Source organism: Hetaerina americana, unplaced genomic scaffold, assembly GCF_022747635.1.
Source record: "Hetaerina americana unplaced genomic scaffold, ioHetAmer1.1.p SCAF_34, whole genome shotgun sequence".
Classification (NCBI taxonomy): domain Eukaryota; kingdom Metazoa; phylum Arthropoda; class Insecta; order Odonata; family Calopterygidae; genus Hetaerina; species Hetaerina americana.
Genome location: NW_027286919.1, coordinates 4368330 through 4390000, shown reverse-complemented (window position 1 = coordinate 4390000; position 21671 = coordinate 4368330).

Genomic DNA, 21671 nt, shown 5'->3' with positions numbered 1-21671 from the left:
TAAAGGAATCCGGTGAAAATGTCCATGTACCACGAGGGAGGAGGAAGGACAAATACTCGGGAAGGAACAAGAGGGCTAAGTGTTTATATGACACCGATGAAAATCTTATGATCTCAAATTAAAATGGCATATTCAAACATAAAGATAAAATAAGAGCGATAGAAACCGTCTATAAGCATGTACTATGTAGAAACGGTAGGGTTATAGATGGAAAAAATCCCACTTGCCAACCACGGAGTCTGAAGAAGAATTACTTTTACTCGAACGCTTGCGCCTTCGCTAATCCCGGGGGGATTGCTGTCGAAACCCTTCACGCATGACCGCAATGGACTGCCTTTTAATGAATGCAGCAGTGCTCGCTGCAGCATTGCATGCCTTGCCCTGTTTGTTCTCAATATTCTCCTTCCATCCCTCGTCCCTTCCCCTCTCTTTGGGGGTGGGGGGACTGCCTCCCCGCTGCGGTGCGCCACATTCCCCACCTGTGTCTTTTGGGGGGCGGAGACCATGAGTTGCATGTCCAAGTAAATAGCAGAATTTCCCCTCCTTACTTTTCAAATGTACATGACCTGTCTTGTTATGGTGGAGTCCTCTCGCATAAATGGTTGTGTTTCATTCTTATTCCCTCTCTTCGCATAGTAAATAACTAATTTATCGGGTGAATCAACCATTATTTTAAATGAGGTCTTCCGCCACCATGTATACACATTTGCATGTTATTTGATAGTTTTTTCACAAATATTCTCCCCTTTTCCCTTCCTCTCCCAAATATCCCCCCTTTTCACTCACCCTTCCCGCCCGTTGCTTGCACCCCCTGACATACACCTTTTTGATGAATCGCGGGGTATTCAATGCAGATGCCGATACATGCGTTCATAAACATGTGTATACGAGAATCATTAGATCCACATACCCGCTCTTCTTTCGCAATCACGACAAAATCGGTCCCAAGCACGCAAATGCAGTAAATGCATAAAGATCAAAATTTAAATGATTTAGCCAAACAAACCAATTAATGCGTCATGCATATGAGAATGTACGCGTGCGTGTCGACTGGTGCTTGTGTTCACGGGCAAGATTAATTCAAGTGCATGCATTAGCTAATATTTGAGATAGCGAGGCTGGTGCCCGCGGAGGCTTAGTTCAGAGATTCAGAGCGAAAGCCCGCGCCGTCCGCCGGTGGCCTCGAGCCGCGAGCGCACTCTGCCCAGTTTGCCCCCGCGACCTCATCTTGAAGCCATGAGAGCGTAGCCCAAACACGACGCATCCACGACCTCAACTGCATCACCACGCTGCACGTTTTTCTTGACGGCTCTAATAATAGCATTAATCCGGGACGTGTTATCGCATGCATTGCGAAGGAATGACCGTCATCACCTTAAAAGCCAACACTGATCGAATTGCCGCGAGTTCTATGCATTGGCATGTATTCCGCTCAAAATAAACCAATGAACGTTAACATAAATAAAACTGGAGCATGCAAAAAATTGTGAATGGTTATGTGGATCATGGAAACCACTTAGGTGTAAAGTAAGCATCCCAGAGCAAGATGGAGACGGAGGGATGGATTCTCGAATCAAAGAGTGTAACTAGGAGAAAGGATGAATTCACTTGCATCCACATATTTAGTACTGATACCTACATTCTAAACGGGAAGACGATTTTACTCCAGGCATGCACGATATGCAGTACTGTCCATAAAGTACCTTACGTTTCAGCCTAGCGTGGCGGTAAGTGGGGTTAAAGCCACCATCTTGGTGTCAAAACGCCCCTAAACTCAGTTCACGCATCCTACTGTGGTGGTGTTCGCAGACGGACTGTGGTTCTTCTAATTTGCTCACTCTGCGAACTGTTGAAATGTGCGCTGCAAAAGAAAATCCCGCGAGATCTGTGATTAAATATTTACTGGCAATAAACCACAACCCAGTTAAAATTCATGGGCAACTATGTGAAGCGAGTACGGAGCAGGGATAGTAACGAGTGAAGGCTAAGCGAGGCAGAGGTGCATTCTCAGTTTACAAATGGCCACAGCAACAATGTTTACGACGCAGTGGTCGGCCTAGCCTTTTGGCAGATGCACTGGCGGGGAAAATCAACGAAACAATTCTTGAAAATCACCAATTTACAATAACATATCTCTCGTTTAATTTCCTTTAAATTTTACGAAATGTACTTCCTGGAGTAGTAGCGGGGAAGCTTGGATATCACAAGTTTTTTGTCGGATGGATTCCAAAAATCTTGACGGGTGACCACAAAAAATAGCTTTTTACTGCATCGCTGATTTTCCTACTAATTAAAAAGCATGTGTACCATTAAGATAAATACCTTCATTTGAATGGCAACTAAGCCGTGAAGTAGTTTAAGAATGTGCCTTTCAATTTAATATAATAATAAAACTATGTCTTGTTATTGCCTTATTATCTAAAAATATCTTCATATAAATATAAAAATTCAAAGTTCACACTGAAAATGAAATCATGATCCTAGCACCAAATCGTACTTAACCGTTATGCAGAACCAACGAAAGGCCCTTAAGGGTCTGCCTAAGAGAGCGATTGAAAAATCTACTCTTTACTTTTATAATTCGAGGACAAAACGATAAGATGACAATATGCCAAATGATAAAATGAGCTTCCTGAATACTTATGAAAATGTCAACAACACTGTAACGGCTTTCGAAACTACAGCACCCTCTTTCAAACAAAACAGTTAAAATTATAAATGTACAGGGTCCGTAGAATAATGCTTCCAAAAAACAAAATATATTGCAGTCATTATTACAATTATTCCATTATCTTCAAAATACATTCCATCTGCATCGATACACTTAGTTCGGCGCCTCTGCCACTCGTCGAAAACCCGCTGGAAGTCGGTTTCCGGAATACTGTTGAGGGCCTATGCCGTCACCGCTTGAACCGCCTCGATGGAGTTAAACATATATCCTTTGAGGTCCTTTTAAACTATCCTTTGAGGTAATAACGTTGTCGAGAAAATATTCATCTTCCTGGGCGCAGTCCAAACTTTCTTGCGAAATTTCACGCGTGACATTTTTTGTTCCTCGCTCAATACTTTCGGCACCAGCTTCGCGCACAATTTCCTCATCGTGAGATCCTCTGTTACAATGGTGTGGACGGTTCTGACTGAAAATCCGGTCTCCCCACTGATAAGGGCGATGGTTAAATACCTGTCAGCGTCCAAAACGTTTTTCGATTTGGCCACCTGAGCATCTGTTCGAGCGGTCGTCGCGAGTCCGACGCGGTGCTCGCCTTCGATGAACTCCCGGCCTTCCTTAAACATTTTGTGCCCCTCAAAATATTTTTTTGCGGCTTCAGGCATCATCCCCATAAACCTTTTTAATCAGTTCAAAGGTCTCTGACGCGGATTTCCCAAGTTAAACGCAAAACTTCACAGCGTACCGTTGGTCGACGGTGCGCTCCATGCTGGCGCGACGACATCACAAACAATCACACGTCACAAAAATCCACCTGTCTCAACGCATGTCCGGAGGCGGCCGAACTGCGCCGAGTGTTGGGGGACCCTTCTACCGAGCCGACCGGTCGGACCCCCATCCACCGCTCCGTTGAGGCTACAGCGAACCAATCACGATACTAATTGTACGGACACTGTACCTCCGCTTCCCTTTGAACCATAATGGCATCAAGTTGCAAAAAATGATTCTCCAGCCCGTTTAGGAAAATGAAAGTAAATTGATGGGAAGCAGTTATTTAAGTTATGATAGAAAATAGATATCAAAATTCTAAAAGTCACGAGGGAAAACATAATGCATTCGAATCCGATTCCGGGTGACTTTCCTGGCCACTTTGCTTCATCCAAACGACAGGCGACAAAAGGGAAAGGTCACAACTGGCCCCCTTATAATTCTGACGCAAGAATTATAAACGTCTACTAAAAACTAAACTAGGCTTAGTACCAGATGCGATCCATCCTCACCTATCAAGCCAACCTTGGAGTCATTAATTGTGGCTTGTGGTTATATTTGGAAAAAAATTGTCATAGAGAATAAAATTTTGTGAATCTTTATGGTGTTTATTTCATATTATTTTTGCGTATTTTTAACAAAAAATCTAGTTTCATAATTTTCAACTATTTCAATTGCATAAGAGCTTTATATATATTGATTCAATGAATAATGAAACACAATTACCTCCCACTTATGGCAATAGAAGCCATTAGAAACGCGAATAAGAAAATAAGGATTCCGTCAGGCACACTTGATCGCCGAGAACTCAGATTCCTCGGGAAAAATATCCACGAAATATCTCCATCCAATTACTTTAAGAGGAAAAGTCCATTTGGCGCCACGGTTGTGAAAACTTTTCCTGTAATCGAGGCTTTAAAAAAAATTCCCATGGTGGATACATGTTCTCCAGATGGCTTGTTTCCACGACTACTTTGGTAGAGCACTGCCATACACACGCATACATCTCTCCACCGCCCCCACCCGCATCCCCACCACCCACGGCCTCGCCACCCACGCCACCGCTGCTGATGAAAAAGGCAGACTTCTTAATTGTTTCCTCTTCGGAAAACGAGAGAGTAGGGAAACTGGATCCAAACGCGTGGGATGGAAGCGTGGAGGAAAAAAAGAGCATCACGACGCGAAAACAATCACCTGGTACCTCCACTCCATCATCGGGCCCTAATTTTAATTCGCGAGGCAAATCTTTTCCCGGGGACTACGCAACAATAGCCTCAATAGGTGGGGAGTAGGTCTAGGGGCGATAGGTTGGACAGGGGGAGGGGGTGTGAGTGGGAGTGATGGCTGAGGTCGAGATTACACGAGCGGGGAGAAATTATCGGGGATTAGCATTTTGAGGAGGATTATGATTTTTCGGAGACTCTTCTTTTTCATATCATTTCTTCGTTCTGCGATAAAATTATAATAGAACTCAACGCCGATTGTGCTTCGATTTCCAAGATTAAAAAGAGTATTCATGGATTAGGTTAGAATTTAAAAAAGAAAATTGGAACAAAACGGAAATATTAAATGGTAAAAATCATCTGTTAATAGAAACTCCAGGGGAGAAATCGTAGGGAAGAGAAACAATTTCGGATCCGCTTTAAAGAAACTTCCTTAAACGGGTGGTAGGGAAACTTAATGAGAACGTAAATAGAGGTTTATGTCACTCTAGTTAGACCTTAGTTGCAATATGCCTTAAGTATTTGGGATCTTTGGGATAATATTTGGCAAAAAAGTGTTACCCTAATTCCAGGATTAATCCTCCAGATTCGTTTAAAATTGTTATAATAAGAAGACAATTGTGGCAGGTCTCTTAGGGGATTTAGGCTTGGAGCCACTTGAGATGCGAAGAGAGCAAGCGAGACTTGCAGACTCAGAAAAGGGTTCAGCGCACTCTAGTTTAACATTGACACGAAAGGAATTATTATGGACCCAAACTGTTGAAGGAGATGAGACCATAAAGATAAGATAGAGGGAGATAGATTTCAGTGCAGACAGATACAAATCCTCGTTCTTTTCCCGGGAAATCTGGAATCATTATATTAAGAAACCAAAGTCACTTTAGAAATATTAAAAATATTACATTTACAAGTCAAAGCAAAAAAATGCAAAAATATCAGGTAGGTGCAATTGAATGTTAACATACAGCTTATGCTTGTACATGTGTGTAGGTTATTAAGGATTTTGCATGAATATATACACCTTTGCGGGTGCAGATTGGCATGGATTTGTTGGTTTTGCAGGCGGCTTCGTTTTTATTCTTACGGATGGTGTTCTAATACTCACTCCGCCACACGCCATCATGGCGGCTTTCGGAGTACTATGTAGTTGTAGAAATGTAACCTTTGGTGGAACAACATTCTCATTTACCAACATGATCGTTGGAATAAGACGTGATTTGCAAATGAATAAAGTGACTCATATGCACGAGGTACGCAACGGATGGAGTGGAATGGCCACAACGACATATAATTAGGGAATAGACAAGTAAGTACGAAGATTTAGCCAAGAGTAGGGACAGTGGAAATAATGAGAGCGAGTAAGAATGAAATCTAAACAAAACAAGGTGATTTCTAGTGCAGTGTGCGTCTCCGATTTTGAATGTTTCGCGCCCAAATTTGAATACGCGAAATCACTTTAAAATGCTAAAAAGAATTCGCATCTTATGACGTTGTAGTGGAAAGGCTGATATTAGGGAAATTAGTTATGACAGGTCATTGCAGGTAATTAATTTTTTTAAGATTCTGAGGGGAGGCGTCCGTATCTGAGAAGGCTTTTGGTAGAGCCAAGTGCTATTGCTGTTTGAACGGCGACGAAATGTTTTGTGTTTTCGACAAGGCGTAGTGGAATGGAGAGCGGACGATGTCGGCAGCAGCCGTCATTCTATATCGCAGGACGTGCGCCAATATTTTATTATTGGCATTTAAAAGGTCGATAGGCCGGAAGTCGTTGAGCGGCTTGGGGCGCGTCATATTTGGTAAAACTTTCATCACGGTGGTCCGCTGACTTGCAGTCAGAGAGCCAATAATTAAAATACAATTGAAAAGGTGTGCTAAAAAGGTTTAAAAGCATCTCAGTACTCGAAAAAAAAATCTACGGGGAGGCCGTCCAAGCCGGGTCCTTTGCCCTTTGGAAGCATGGAGGAGACGCAGTCCAGTTCGTCTAAACTCAAGTCTCGATCTAAATCGTCTTTTTGATTTGTGGACAGCATAAGGAGAGGGGGGAGAGGGGGTGTGTCACCCTCCTTCCACGGACGATACCAGTGAAAAAGGTTTTGAAAATGCCGGGCCGCTTCCCTGAGGAAGTCGGTGTCGCCGGCCGCAGTCTGACAGACAGGCATTCTGTCTATATCAGAGTCGGAGTTGGATTTCATCCTACGCCGAAGCTCGGATAGCATTAACGGGCCCCTTATATCCGTGTCCAGCTCTTTTGACACTTTTGGGAAGCGAATGTTCGGAGCTCATGGCCGAGTATAATTTTTTAGAGACGAAACTTGGGCGAGGAAACCCTCCGACACAACATTCTTACGCAGGAGCTCTTCCAACGCCCGGCGATTGAAGAAGATGGCATAATTTTTTTCTCTGCATCACTAAAAAGTTTGCCTTTTGATGTGGGTGACAATGCGGGGTTTGAAAACGTCGTCCCACCATACAGCGTGGTCTGCACCGCGGGACGGATTGCCGCGATCAGTTCGCACACCCGGGTGCAGATGGAGTCGCGGCAATTTGCGTCTTCCAGCACGCGGAGGTCCATGCGCCACACGGTGCCGCAGCGGTAAGCACGCGCGCCCGGGGCTGTGGCTGGGCACGTAACACTCATGATCACTGCGCAGTGATCAGAGAAGGACACCGGGAGGGTGTCCACTGTGTAGACATCATTTTTTAGGGATGCCGAGAGATAGAGGTGGTCAATCCGCGTCCGAGAGTTAGGCCCTGATCGCATGAAGGGGGCGGGACCGGCGCAGAAAGAACGCACTGCGTCAATCGCTCCAATGGAGTCGAGCATCAGTGCCCGGCTTGGATAGTATGTCACCCTATCCCTGTTCGAGGAACTTTCCTCTCGGCGGTAGATGGAGTTGAAATCCCCGCCCAATATGGCCTTCCCCGAGAAGGGCTACAGGTAGGGGAGGAGAACTTCATTCAAGTAAGTTTCGCGCTCTGCCCTTGCGTGCTCATTGGAGGGAGCGTAAAAATTTGCTAGGTGGGTGCCATTTACGATAACGGACGTTATTCGGCCCGAGACATGGCGGCGAACATGAAAGAACGGAATGCCATTTGACTGGGGGTTACATGCAGAATGGGCCCTGTCGGGAAAAACCAGGGGCGGTAATTGCTTGTGGTCCGTCTCTAGAGGAGCCCTGGGAAGATCGTTGACACCTCAATGGAAAAGGACGATGGAGTATCTGCGATTTTTTACGTCCACAAGCTTTTACTCGTACATGTGTTCACTGCCGAGGCCAGCGGTACTTTCTGGAGTGTTTTCGATAGCGGGATCGTGGGGCCAGTCGTTGGGGAAGGGGGAAATTCTCAATCAGATGCATCCTCCCCCGCTGTCATCCGTGGTTCTCGGGGAGTTGGAAGACCGTGATGCAAGGATTGCTGGGAGAGTACGTCGGTTACATGGCCAGGGAAAAGAAGAACGAAGGATGATCCGTCCTCTTTTGACGAGGTCACAGAGATAGGAGCCGTGACCCTGGTGGCCATTAGAAAATAGGCGAGCTTGTAGGGACCGCAGCTAGATCGATGCTTGAAATCAGGAGTGCAGTGTCGTCTCTCCTCTTCTTTTTCGGATGCCCCTCTTCTATTGATGGTTTTCGCTCCCTCTGAAATTTCCCTCCAAGTGGAGGGGGATGCGGGGAACCACGGGGAGCAGCTGGGAGCGCACCCTCGATAAGTATCAGGGACCGCGCCCTCTCCTCCACAGCCATCTCGGCCTCATCCACCTCCTCAGCGGTGTTCGGGTTGGAGGCCAAAAACATTGCCTCCGCATAGCTCTTCCCTCCCTGGTTCCGAGGGCAGGTCTTGCGCTCGTGGCCTTCTTGGTTGCAGCGGGCGCAAGTGCGGCGCTGACCCTGGCAGAGGATGATGGTCCGGTTTCCGTTGGTGTGGAGGTAGGAGGGTATATTTCTTTCGACCGTCAGCCGCACCACTTTCGTACCTACCAGCACGCGCGCCATCTTGTCGCCCCCCAACCTGTTCTCCCACGAGCGATGGATTTTTCCAAAACGTTGAAGCTCGCCTGTTATGCCTTCCAACGGGATCTCCATGGGGAGAAAAAGAACCCTGACATTACACGGGCTGCCAGGAGTCTCGTAAATTGTTATTGTCTTCCTCTGATCATTTAAAGATGGAAACGGTAGTTTTCGTGGAATATTATCTAGAATCCTCTTCATAGTAGCTTCAGTTGCCAACTTCAGGAATACCAAATGGCGGTTATATCCAAATTGGATCGTCACAATCTCTTCGGGTTTGCAGCTCAGCGACTCTAGCGTGAAAAGGTGGACCTCCAACGGAGCAGGGGACTTCACTTTCTCATCAACTTGCAAGGCGAGCGTGTTCACGCGACGTACGACCACTTTAAAAAAATGAAATTGAGCACACCTGCCGGAAAAAGGTTGGCGCGTCAAAAGTAACAAACATTCCAAAGAGAAAAATAAACCTTCGTGTCCGCTCCCTCCCCTCTCAACACGCAACCGGTGGTAGGAAACAAAATGGAGCCTAATATCTACACCAAGAGTTAAGTTCAGTCTTGAACCAGTAAACAAAGCGAAAGCAGGGCCTTCCCGGCGGAAGAAAGTCGAGAGTCAAACCTCATGCTTCTAGAAGAACTGGGGAGTCAACTGGCGCCCGAAAAAAAACACGACCGGAACCTCGATTTCTGAGTGAGTCCGGCAGTGACGCTCTCCAAATCCCGGCGAACGATGCCTCAGTCGCCGCTGAAAACAGACACTCGGTAGAAACAGGCACTTCCTAGCTATCGAGGAAACGTAGTTTACACTGAAATCTGCGGTGGGTTTATGAACCAAATGCTCCGTTCTTTAGCCAAGAGATGGCGTAAGGGACCTGTTTCATCCAACAAAGGAGAAACTGACGACAAGGGGACAGAAAAGGGGATATAGACAGTAGGAAAGCAATCATACAACTTCATAAAGGATATGAACGGTGCGTTTTAATAATACATATATATAAATATGTGTGTATATATATATATATATATATATATATATATATATATATATATATATATATATATATATATATATGCTTTCGTAGACGTAACACGGAAGTGCCGAATAGTACATGACACAGTAACAAACAATATTGAAACACAAGAAAAGGAACACTCACACGTTATTTCTTGATAAATTCGACGGAATTCTACTCCGTCTTCAACGGAAGATTGAGAAGTAATGAATCATGTGTTTCTATATTGTTTGTTACTGTGTTATATATTCATATATATATATATATATATATATATATATATATAAATAAATATATATATATATATATATATATATATATTGTTGGACTACTATACATATATTGTGTTGGACTACTGACCGAAGGGGCCCGGGTTCGATTCCCGGGCAAGCGACTTTGGGTACCTATTATTTAGGCATAGACTGGGTGGGAAAAAGTTGCTACGAGGGAATTAGAATTTTCTTGGCAGGGCACCGATGCCCGTCTCAACAAGGGGTCCAATACACTCCAGGGTGTTGGTAGACTAAATTTCACTTGTATCCCATAGAATAACTGAAAACACTGGCTGAAAGTTTTCTTCAATACGATATGATCATTGTTATTTAAAAACTGACTTTCTCTTTGGTAATGGAACACACAGTAAACGAAGAGAGCACCAAAATTAAATAAGATGTTTTTCATGAAGTTTGGCAGGTATTTTGGGAGCGATTGTTTAAAAAACAACCAATTGGAGTCATCTCTACAATAGCATTTTTTCATGAGGTTTGGCAGGTATTTTGGGAGCGATTGTTTAAAAAACAACCAATTGGAGTCATCTCTACAATAGCGACGTGAACAGCAGGAGGATGAAATATAAACGGGAAAATAAAAATGGGATGAAGTACGGGTTACGTTTTAAATTAAACTTTTGATTAAATTCACTATAGGTGGCTATCTTTAATTACCTTAAAATAGGATTACATAATGTAAACATGCATCTACATCTACATCTACATAATACCCCGCAAGCCGCCGCAAGGGCGTGTGGCGGGGGGTGTTAGGTCACCAACCGTAAAAACGAAAAATACCACATGCAAAAAACAACACGGAAAATTACACCCCAGCAGCGCACACACTCATGCAAAACTCCCTCCATCCAATACTCATGCAAACACATACACCGCAAAACAACAAAAAACTGCACCCCAGGATACAGCACCAAAGCCATCCTACAACACGCAAGCCAGGACACAACAAGCAAGAATGTGAAACATCACTACCACATGAAAATGCACCACAAAACACTCAACCCCCCAAAGAGACAGTAAAAGGAAGGGAATTCGACCCAACGTTGCAGGTAGCAGGAATTTCCCCCCGCCGGGAGGGAAGAGGGACTGAAAGGGAAACTTAAAAACAGATGAACAGAACACGAATGATGTCATGCGGAAAGAATGGGTTATTATAACAAAACACATAAGGTTAGTGGAGGAGCATGCATTTAAGTAGAACTAATTATTTTTTAGACACTGAGGGTGGCAAGTGGAATTTTTACTATCTATAATCCTACAGTTGCTATCCCGTATTGTCCGTGGGAAGAAGGAGTCCTTGAGTCGGCTAGTCCTGGCATCTATTTCCCGAATTTTATATGCATGATCCAAGCGACCAATGTATGTAGGAGTACGAATAATCTGCGAGACCTCGGTGCTGAAACATGCGGATCTGAATTTATTTAATAATTTCAGTCTTGCATTGAATCGTCTCTCTTCTAATGATTCCCACCCCAAATCCATGAGCATTTCGGTAACGCTTTGCGTTTTATCGTAGGAATTTTTTACAAAACGGGCTGCCCGGCGTTGAACCTTCTCAATTTCCCGAATGAGACCTTTTTCACTCGGGTCCCACACGCTGCATGCGTATTCTAAATGAGGCCTTACAAGAGCGTGGTAACAACGTTCCTTGACCTTTGAGTCACTTTTGCCGACAATGCGTCTAATGAATCCCAATTTTTTATTTGCTTGACCGCAGACTTTACGTATGTGAGTCCCCCAAGTTAAGTCTTTAGTGAATGTGACACCTAGGTATTTTACCGTATCAACTACTGCTAGGTCACCTCCAGCTAATTTGTAAGCAAATCCCGTTGATCTTTTAAAGAAATTTACCACTGAACATTTATTATAATTTAGAGTCAATCCCCAGTTAGAACACCATTTAGTAATGCAATCTAAATCCTGCGCCAGAATAAAACGATCCTCATCCCCAGATATCTCCCGATAGATCACCGTGTCATCCGCAAACATCCTAATGTTACTTTTCACTTCGCGGTTCAAATCGTTAACAAAAATCAAGAAAAGTAACGGCCCGATCACACTTCCCTGAGGTACCCCCGACGTGACTCGAACGCTGTCGGAACTAGCGCCATCAAGGACTACCCTCTGTTCCCGCTCTGAAAGAAAATCTTTAACCCAACTTATAGCGCCCTTGTTTATACCCGCGACCTTTAATTTATGAATGAGTTTACCATGTGGGACCTTATCAAATGCCTTTTGAAAATCTAAGAAGATGGCATCCACTTGCCTACCTCTCTCACCAGCTACAAGTAAATCATGTGTAAATAATCCTAATTGGGTCTCGCAGGAGCGGGTTTTCCTGAATCCGTGTTGATTGTCACTTAAAAAGTTAATATTGTCAAGGTGTCTCATTATTGAACTGACAATTATATGCTCTAAGATTTTACAACAGATAGAAGTGAGAGATATAGGTCTGTAATTATTGGGATCCTCCCTGTCACCACTTTTAAAAATAGGCGTTATTTGCGCGGCTTTCCAAATCTTAGGTACTTTGCACTCTGTGAGGGATTTGTTAAATATAAATTCAAGGTACGGGGGAATGTTTGGAGCTAAATGTTTTATCACCCTAGCTGGTATATTTTCGGGACCCGGGGATTTGTTGGGTTTAATCTCATTAAGTAATTTTAGAATTCCTTGTTGGTACACTGTTATTTTTTCCATGGGTGGAGTGTGTATTGTTTCTTGGAGATATGCGGTGGCAACATCATTCGAGAAAACGCTTTGGAAGAATGAATTTAAGATGTTAGCTTTAACCTCGCTGTCTGTATGAATTACATTGCTACAATCCCTTAAGCAAGCCACGGTTTGTTTACTCCCATTTACTTCCCTAACATATGACCAGAAAGCTTTGGGGTCAGTGTCCAAGTGCTCGCAAAGTACTTTGCGTTTAAATTCCAGTAAGGCGCTACGTAATTGTTTTTTGGTTTCAATTTTAGAGGATCTATATGTGTCCCATAATTGTGTGTTCTCAGGAGATGATGTGTTCACGCCTGCCCTAGAGTGTAGCATTCTCTGCTTTCGAAGGGCTTTTCTAACGTCTTTATTGTACCACCTGGGGTCGCGATTTGCTTTAACGTATTTTATAGGTATGAAATCTACGATTCCTTTTTGCATGATATTGACAAATTCTGTCCAAGTTTCTTCCACGTTGACATGACTTAAGCGGGTTTTGAACTCGGGTAGTGAAGAGTTTAATTGATTGGCAAAAGATTCAAAGTCTGCTTTATGGTAATTATAAATTTTTCTTTTTGGTTTAACAATCTTTTTTATTGCTATGTCCAAATGGACATTAATTGCTTTATGGTCACTCAAGCCCTCATCAGTTGATACACTAATAATACGTTCCGGCGTGTTTGTAAGAAATAGATCCAATATGTTCTTTCCACGGGTGGGCATGCGTACTGCTTGATGGAGGGAGTTTCTTTGAACCAATTTTATCATGGAATTGCAAGATTCGCGATCGCGGGTCCCAGATTTAACGATATTGCTGTCCCAATCTATACCAGGGAGGTTAAAGTCGCCACCAATTATGTTTATGCTGTTATTATATTTACGTGTAAACTTGTGAATTTGATCGTTGAGGGTGTGAAGTGTTTTCAAATCTGAGTCTGGAGGTCTGTAGAAAGAGCATAAATTTATGTTGGGTTGATTGGTCCGTAGTAAGGTGCACCAAACACTTTCTATGTTATTATTTTCAAATGAAACTTGCCTGCTTTCAAAATGACTTTTAACTGCCACGAAAACCCCTCCTCCGGGTCTTGTATCTCTATCGTGTCGGTAAACTTTGAAATCTATTGGGAAAATTTCTTGGTCATTAATATCATTGCACAGCCAACTCTCTGTGCCTAATACTATATCAGCGGAATGAGTTTGGATTATGTGTTCTAGATCCGCTGATTTGTTCTTGAGGCTTCTGCAATTTATAACAAGTATAGTTAAATTATTTTGATGTTGAATAACGTCCTTATTAGTGCCTGACTGTAATTTAGGACGCCTTTGTGGGGAAGTGCGTGTCACATGTCTTTCTAAATCATTACCAGTGTTGTCAATGACTTTTATATTTTTATTAATAATATTATACGCGCTATCCCCAGATGTTATTGACCCACTAAGTGACCTGCCCTCTATCCTAAAAAAGGCCTACAGTGGTCGAGTATTCTATCCGCTACCTTACTCGCCGCTTCCGCCGTGTAATGGACCCCAGATCGGTTAAGGGGAGTCCTGCAAGATCGGAGGGTTGGTCTGAGGTCGACGAAGGAGGCTCCTATGTCCGAGCAAAATCTCGATAGTCTCTGGTTTATGCCTTCCACTCGGCTCCAAACCAGAGACCCGCGATCCTCCCTCGGAACGATGCTGCAGACCGTTAGTCCCAGCCGAACCCCCTCGACGCCCTGGACGCGCTTCACCTCGGAGCTCAGTTCCCTAAGGGAACGGAGGACCTCCTCGGATCCACGGTCCGTGACGTCGTTGGTGCCCACATGGGCCACGACCTGCAGCCTAGAGCACTTCGTGCCTTTGACCGCCGCCTCGATCGCCTTCGTCACCTGAGGGACTCCTCCGCCTGGTATACACCAGGCGGTCACCCGTTGATCGGCGCCTACGCGGCGCGCCCTTTCCCTCAATGGGACCATTACACGACGGACATTCGAGCTACCTATTACTACAATTCCCTCCCTTCCCGTTCCCTGACGTCTTACCCTAGGCAGTGCCCTCGGAGTAGGGGTAGGGGCTGCAGGTACGGTGGTGCTGTCATCCGACAACACCTGGTACCTGTTGGAGACGGGGATGGTATCTGCCTCCGCAGAGTCCAATCCACGCCGCAGCGTTACCTTCCCCTTGCCCCGAGAGACAACCCTCCAATCGTCTGACCTACGGACGTGAGACACTCCCTCGTTGGGAGATGGGACACGGGGTAGGTCTCTAATCGCCCAGCCACGTGTAGCATTCGGACGAATCCGTGCACCCATATGGGCGTGGCGGGTTTTCGTATTCCCACTCCGAGCACCATCTCTCCTGAGGGGAGTCCTCCGGCCAGCGATCTCCGATCGAAGCTCCCGCACCATTCTCTCCAGCATGACAATACGGGCCCTTAAAGCCGCGCATTCGCCAGTGCCTTCGAGCATGGCAACAGGGGACCTAGATGAAGCCATCCTAATTAAACTACTGAGTTCCCAACAAAAGCTAACCTGTATACACTATGCTAAAATTTCTAAGAGGGGTTAGTTAAATTTAGCTCAATCAATAAGTTACGCTTTGTAAGTAAGTAAAGAAAGGAAAGAAAAAAGATGGTAAAGAAAATAAAACACTCACCGATAACCAATTAGATTCGACGGACAAAAACCACCGCAAGCCACTAAGAGTACCCACAAGGAATACTACCAAACTATTAAAAACTAATAACAAACAGCACAAAAACTAAATAAACTAACTATTTCACAAAATTAAAGCTAACACCAAACTACACTTCACTAGGGAAGAACAAACACAGAAGTAACAGCAGGCACGCAGGTAGTCTCAGGTAGGGTCGAACCGGTTCTGCATGGTTATCATATCACTATTTAATTAAATATTACCCAAGTGGTGGCAGCCTTAATACACGTAATGCACTCTCCTCCATACGTTGTTGAGTGCACATTTAAATCTCATAAGTAACCAGTTGGTGACATTTGTGATGCGAAGAAGAAACATTTAGTTGAGGCACAAAACATGTTTTTACGCAATATTCGAGAACTTTATGGCAGAGACTAGTATATAAATAAAAAAAGGAAATTTTTCTCGAACGAACATTTGGCTTAATTCTATTAGGAATTTGTTTCCCTGATAAACAGGGAAACTGCGTAACCTGTTTTTAACCTGTACATGGTTTTAAAATTTTCATTTAATATATTGCGGCATTGCCTTTTGAAAATTTGGCAAAGTGCAACTCTTGAGATTCCCACCCACTTGAGCCAGAGCGGCTTTTCAATGACTGGAAGGCAGAAGGACCTTAAGGGTACGCGTAGAAGCTTCTTTGACGGCACATATGGTTCCAAGGTGGTGGTGTCCTTTGAGGGAGAATGTCATTTGGTGAATAGGAAATAGTAGTCTGCTGGTGCCAAGTTAGGACTGTAAGGATTTGGGGAATCGTCACGATGCCGTCGGAGAAGGTCATCATAAGCAGACACACTCGGTTCTGCTCTCTTGGTCGTCCTTCCAAAGACCTTCGGCACGAGTTTATGGCAGATCACATCGCCAAATTTCCAGTGAGTCAATGGTGTCCACTGTCACTGTCTTATCAATGTCAATACGATCTGCTATCATGCGCACACTTAACCGAAGGTCTGATTCAGCATACAGGCACTAACCTCGGGAAAAAATTGCTAGGGATACTTTTTATAGAAACCTTGAAGTCACCGTAGTTACCCTTTATTTTTTCTCTCTCCTCCCAACCCTTTCTCTTCCACGTCGAACGAAAGTTAAGACCTTTCTCCGAAAGGGTTTATAAAAAAGCAGCGAGAGGCCCAGGGGGAGGGGGCGTCGAGTGCGGGGGCGTAAATCACGTGAGCGGCAGGAGGAGGGGTGACGGACGCTTCTGCCCGTGCACCAAAGAGGTCGTCCTCGTGGCCTCACGCCACCGCCCCCGTTCGAGCTCCACGGGGGAGGTTGGGGGCGGGAGGGGGCAGCCACTCACACCGAGTGAACGGGAGAGGTCCACCATCGGTCGACGACCACCCCTCCCCCCGACGACCAACCCGTCCGGGCGCCGTAAAGAAGAGAGTACACTAAATCCCGAGCGGCATCTCCTGCTCTCATCTCCAGTCACTCGAGAGGCACAAACGAATTGCAATATTATCCAATATTATCGCTCCGAGGTTTGCCTCCGCGACGCACATATTCTTCATAAGATCTTTCCTTACAATTTTCCAGGCTCGCATTTTCTTCTCCTTTATCTAACACTCCAAATATATAAGGTCAGTCAAGAAATAATTGTGACTGTTTGAATAAATACTTGGTTTTTTTTAAGAAACCCTTTAATCATACTTATCCTCTTTTCCAAATACATCCCTTAGCTGCCAATACAACGCTCCCAACGTTTTGCTAGCTTTCTACGGTCGCCTGGAACGCTTCTTTCAGGATAACCTTTAAAGTCTGCAATGCAATCTTGTCGGAGGTCTTCAAAAGTTTCAAATCGGCATCCTTACAAGGTGGATTTCTACTTGGGAAATAGGAAAGAGCCCCCTAGAGCAATATCCGGAGAGTAGGGCGGCTGGGGGATCACCGGTGTGCTGTTTTTGGCCAAAATCTCGGTAGCAATCACCATGATGTGTGCCCCGGTGCGTTATCGTGATGAAAGCAACAATGACTTGTTTTTCAACATTTATGGTATCTTCAGCAGCACTGAAAGTGTCTAAATCTTCTCATTACCTCTAAATAGTGCTTCCCATTCACCGTTTGTCCTTTGGGGACATATTCGTAATGAATAATCCTTTCTCAATCGAAGAAAACAATTAACATCGCCTTCATGGTCGACATCCGAGCCTTTTTGAGTCATGAGAAAGATGCCACTGTGAAGCCTGGGCTTTGGATTCTATATTATAGCCATAAAATTCAGGTTTTGCTGCCTGTGAAAACTGTTACTGAGAGGTTTAGGTCTTCGCTTTAACGATCGAGCAGTTCCTGGCTTATGTCAAGATATTTTTGCCTCTGATCTACATCTACTTAACACCCCGCAAGGCGCCGCAAGGGCGTGTGGCGGGGGGTGCCAGGAACCCAACCATAATTCAGAAAAGAAAAACAAACTGCATGCAAAAACCACAAATTCATGCATCCAATAAAAGTCATGGCATACATTCATGCAAGAACACTTACACCCCACACGAACTGTTTACACTCTTGGAACAAATTTGGACGCAACGCGCTGCCCAAAATTTCTCTAAAAATGGTGAAACACGATTAATCAATAATCTCAGCTTCTGAGACACTCTCCCCGAGAGCTAATTTATGATTTGCACGCATTAATTCATTCGCACTGTTGACGTGGGCGTCGTTTGTTGGCGTCCATGTTCGTACACATCTCGCTTCTTCATTCGGCGAGGTTTGTCCAGACTAGAAGCTGTTGCACCAACGAAAACACTGCATCCGGCTCATAGATTCATTGCCGAATGACTCTTGAACCATTGCATTAGTCTCAGTTGCACTTTTCCTGAGGTTAAAATAAAAAAAAATCAGCATCGCTAATACCTTTATTCTCACCTACAAAAGAATTTTTGCAGAAAGCGTGTGCATGTTCAGAAAAGAAACACTGTTGTGCGGAGACAAGTCGAGATAAAGCGACGAATAAGGCTGCGTGTCTTCTAACTGACGCAACTTTGAGGTGACACCCAACTGATGGTGACCCGCCGGCCCTTGTATTCGTAGTGTGTGAGTATGTCTCTCTCACGTATGTCTGTGCTCTTGCGTGCATGTGTGTTTGTAGGTATTATTATTTGATCATACGCATAAGTATGTACAGGAACTCATACGAACCCACACGACATGAAATAATTCCCAATGCCTACAATACCTTCAATATCTACACTGCAATTACTTGGCTATAACATTTATAGAACACTTTTAACGTCTGTGCAGCCTTTAATAACATAAATAATAAATGAATTTGATCAATCAATTGGATATCGTTATATGGGTAACTATTTTAAGCACTAAGTATGAATACTGAAATTCATCAGCGTATTAAAACTCAACTCGGCATTGAACGATTGAAAATATGACAATAGGATAATGATGCATAGTTTGTGACGTTGTGCTTGGCGCAGCGTCACTTGCCCAGTTCGAATACGCGCGCCTCTCTCGCGAGCCGTAGAACGGCGGGGCGCTATCTGTTGGCGCCGACAATGTATGTAAGAAAAAAGAAGAGCGGGGCGCGCCGCGCGCGGAGAGTGCCGGCCAACACGTGGTAAGCAGGGTTCGTTGTGAGATGTCCGAGAGAGAAGGTCGTGTGCTATCATCGTCGAGTCACCGACAGCCTGCGAACACCGGGGGTGCGCGTGCCAGCAACCGACCTCGCCGTGTGGGCCCCCCGCAGGCCCCGACCGGAACATCGGGACCCAGCAGTCGACAGCGAGGCGGCCATCTTCGGCTGCCGCCGAGCGGCCACCCAACATCGTGGCCCAGCAGGCGTCGGCACCGCGCGTCATGTTTGCTTGGGAGCGCCCACACCTTTTCTTGTGATAATAAATAGTTCTTATGAAGTTTACTCGTCGGAGTCCATTTTTATGCGCCTCCTTGCGTCCCTCGTGATTTCAGCTGAAGAGCCGCTGCCCACCCCGGGGCACATCAAAGGTGAGCGAGCCCTCCCCTGGGACGAGGAGTGTGATGGGCCAGGTGACAGCCAGCGGCGTGACTCTGCGGCTAGCCATGCGGCTAGCCTGGCGCCCTCAAAACAAGTAGAGTCACGGCCTCCCTTGTCTCGCGGTATCGGGGAAAATTTATCTATAAATTAAATACCGCGTCACAAATGGCGCCCAGCGTGGGGCAGCCTTTCTATTGTTGTGCGAGAAAAGTGACAATTATATTTCGAGAGTGCGCATGAGGCGCGAGTGTAAAATGGCGTCGCGTCGGCCTTGACGAGGCAACAATGGTGTGAAGGAGAGCGAGCGGAGTGATATCGGCATGGTGTGCATAGCGTGTGTGTGAGCGGGAACGATGCGTGATTAACATCGCGCGAGCGCTAGTTATTACGTACAGCTCCTTCGCGAGCGGTACAAAATGTTTCTAATTGATTTATAAATTAGTCCTTTTTTTTGCTATACATTTTCATGAAATTAAGAAATTTAAAATTCTTTGTGAGGGAAGCAGTAAATAAGAGATTATAATTTCTACTCAATCTTTTGTACTTGAATGTGGTTTGTGCGGTTGCTTTGAGTGGTTGCTTGGCGTTGAGGGTGGGATGAAAGCTGTGAACATTCCCGAGGCGACTTGTTTCCAGTTAAGTTGCGGAGGGACGATCGGTTTCTAAGATTAACTACTATTATTGGCGTGAGGAAAGCTCCCTGCGTGGCCACGTATCCCCAGAGTGGCAGAGGATCCTTTGAAAAGAGGAAGTGGAGTTTGTAATTTTTGAATTTTGAGGTTAGGTTATGCTTTTAATATAGAATACTGATTTATTCTACCTTATTTGTTATAATAACTGTAGAATAGGGAAATAGCTTTAGATTAGGATTAAATTTTTGCAGTAAGCGTATTTTAAGGTTAAGTGGGGCAAATCCTTTAATTATTCAATAGGTTAAGAATTTTCTTCTTCCTAATTTACAATGGAGGGTGACACTGGATTTTTGGCGAGATATCAGAGAGATATGAGGGCACTGCTACGGCATTCAGCGGTAAAGGCAGAATTTGAAATAATTAAGCAAATGAGTGAAGAAGAGGTGGAAAATGAGTTGTCAAGTAAAGGACACTCCTTGGTAGGGCCACTCTTAGTGCGCAAAGAGCGATTATTGCGGGCTAAGCCTCTTTTGGCACAACCACGGTTAGGGACACCATGGTCAAAGAATTGGACGAGGATGTGCAGCCTGACGATGTAACCCTCTCAGGAGCTTTATACGCCTTAAACTGGGACGAAGACCTAGATGCAGGGCGGAAAATGAAACGAGCATGCAGTAAGGGGCGTAAAAAGAAGCACATCGAGACGGAGAAAGTTGCCGCAAGCGACGGAGAAATTAATGAGGAACTGAACCCCATTCGGACCATTACAGCAAACGCAGCGGGGGGCCCTCAGCCCAAACTGCCGCTGATGGACTCATATGATTTTCCGCCGCTGGGGGAAAGGAAAGAAGCGTCAGATTTGACCAGAGAAAAGGAAAAACTGCGCATTCTGCCTTCGGAAGCGAAATCAAATCAGAAAGAGATACCAGTACAGAGCGACCGCAACTCTGAGGAAATAAAGGAGTTGCGGAGTCAATTGCAACAGCAGAACGAGATGATCAACAACCTAACGGATGGAATTAGCCGAATTTTACAAAAATTGGGCAGTGAGAAGAACGATAAGGAAGTGAACTTGAGAAAGGGTTCCAAGAAAAAGTATCGGAGGGAAATAACATCCACTTCGTCATCTTCTTCAGAGTCGGAGGTAACGAGCGGGTCGTTATCTACTGACAGCAGTGATGACTCGGACGATGCATCAGGGGACGATGGACATAGACAGAGCATCAGCTATGAGTTAGGAAGGGCCATAACGAGACGTACGTTGTCTAGGCCTTCACAGGCGAGAGACCAGGGACCGGGCTTTGACGGAGCTTGTTATTCCTGCGGAGAGTCGGGACATAGGGCAAATGCGTGCCCGAGAGTCCAGTGTTTCAGCTGTGGCGCAAGAGGGCATATCGGTGTCAATTGCCCCAGTCGACAGGGTAGGACACGAGAAAAGTGCCAACTTTGCGGCAAGGTCGGCTTATTGGCAATTAATTGCCCTAATTGCAAACATCTGTTTACTCGGCAGGAAAACGGACAAGCGGGGAGTCGCCTAGCCCAAGCGGCTTCCCCGCAAACCAACCCGTCGAACACAAACCGGCTGAATTAGATTTAGATAATCATAGGAATAAGTCGATTAAGTTAGGAAATGGTGATTCGATTTTGGAAAAGCCGAGTTGGACAGCCAAATTCTGCGAACCAAATTCGATCAAGGAAGAT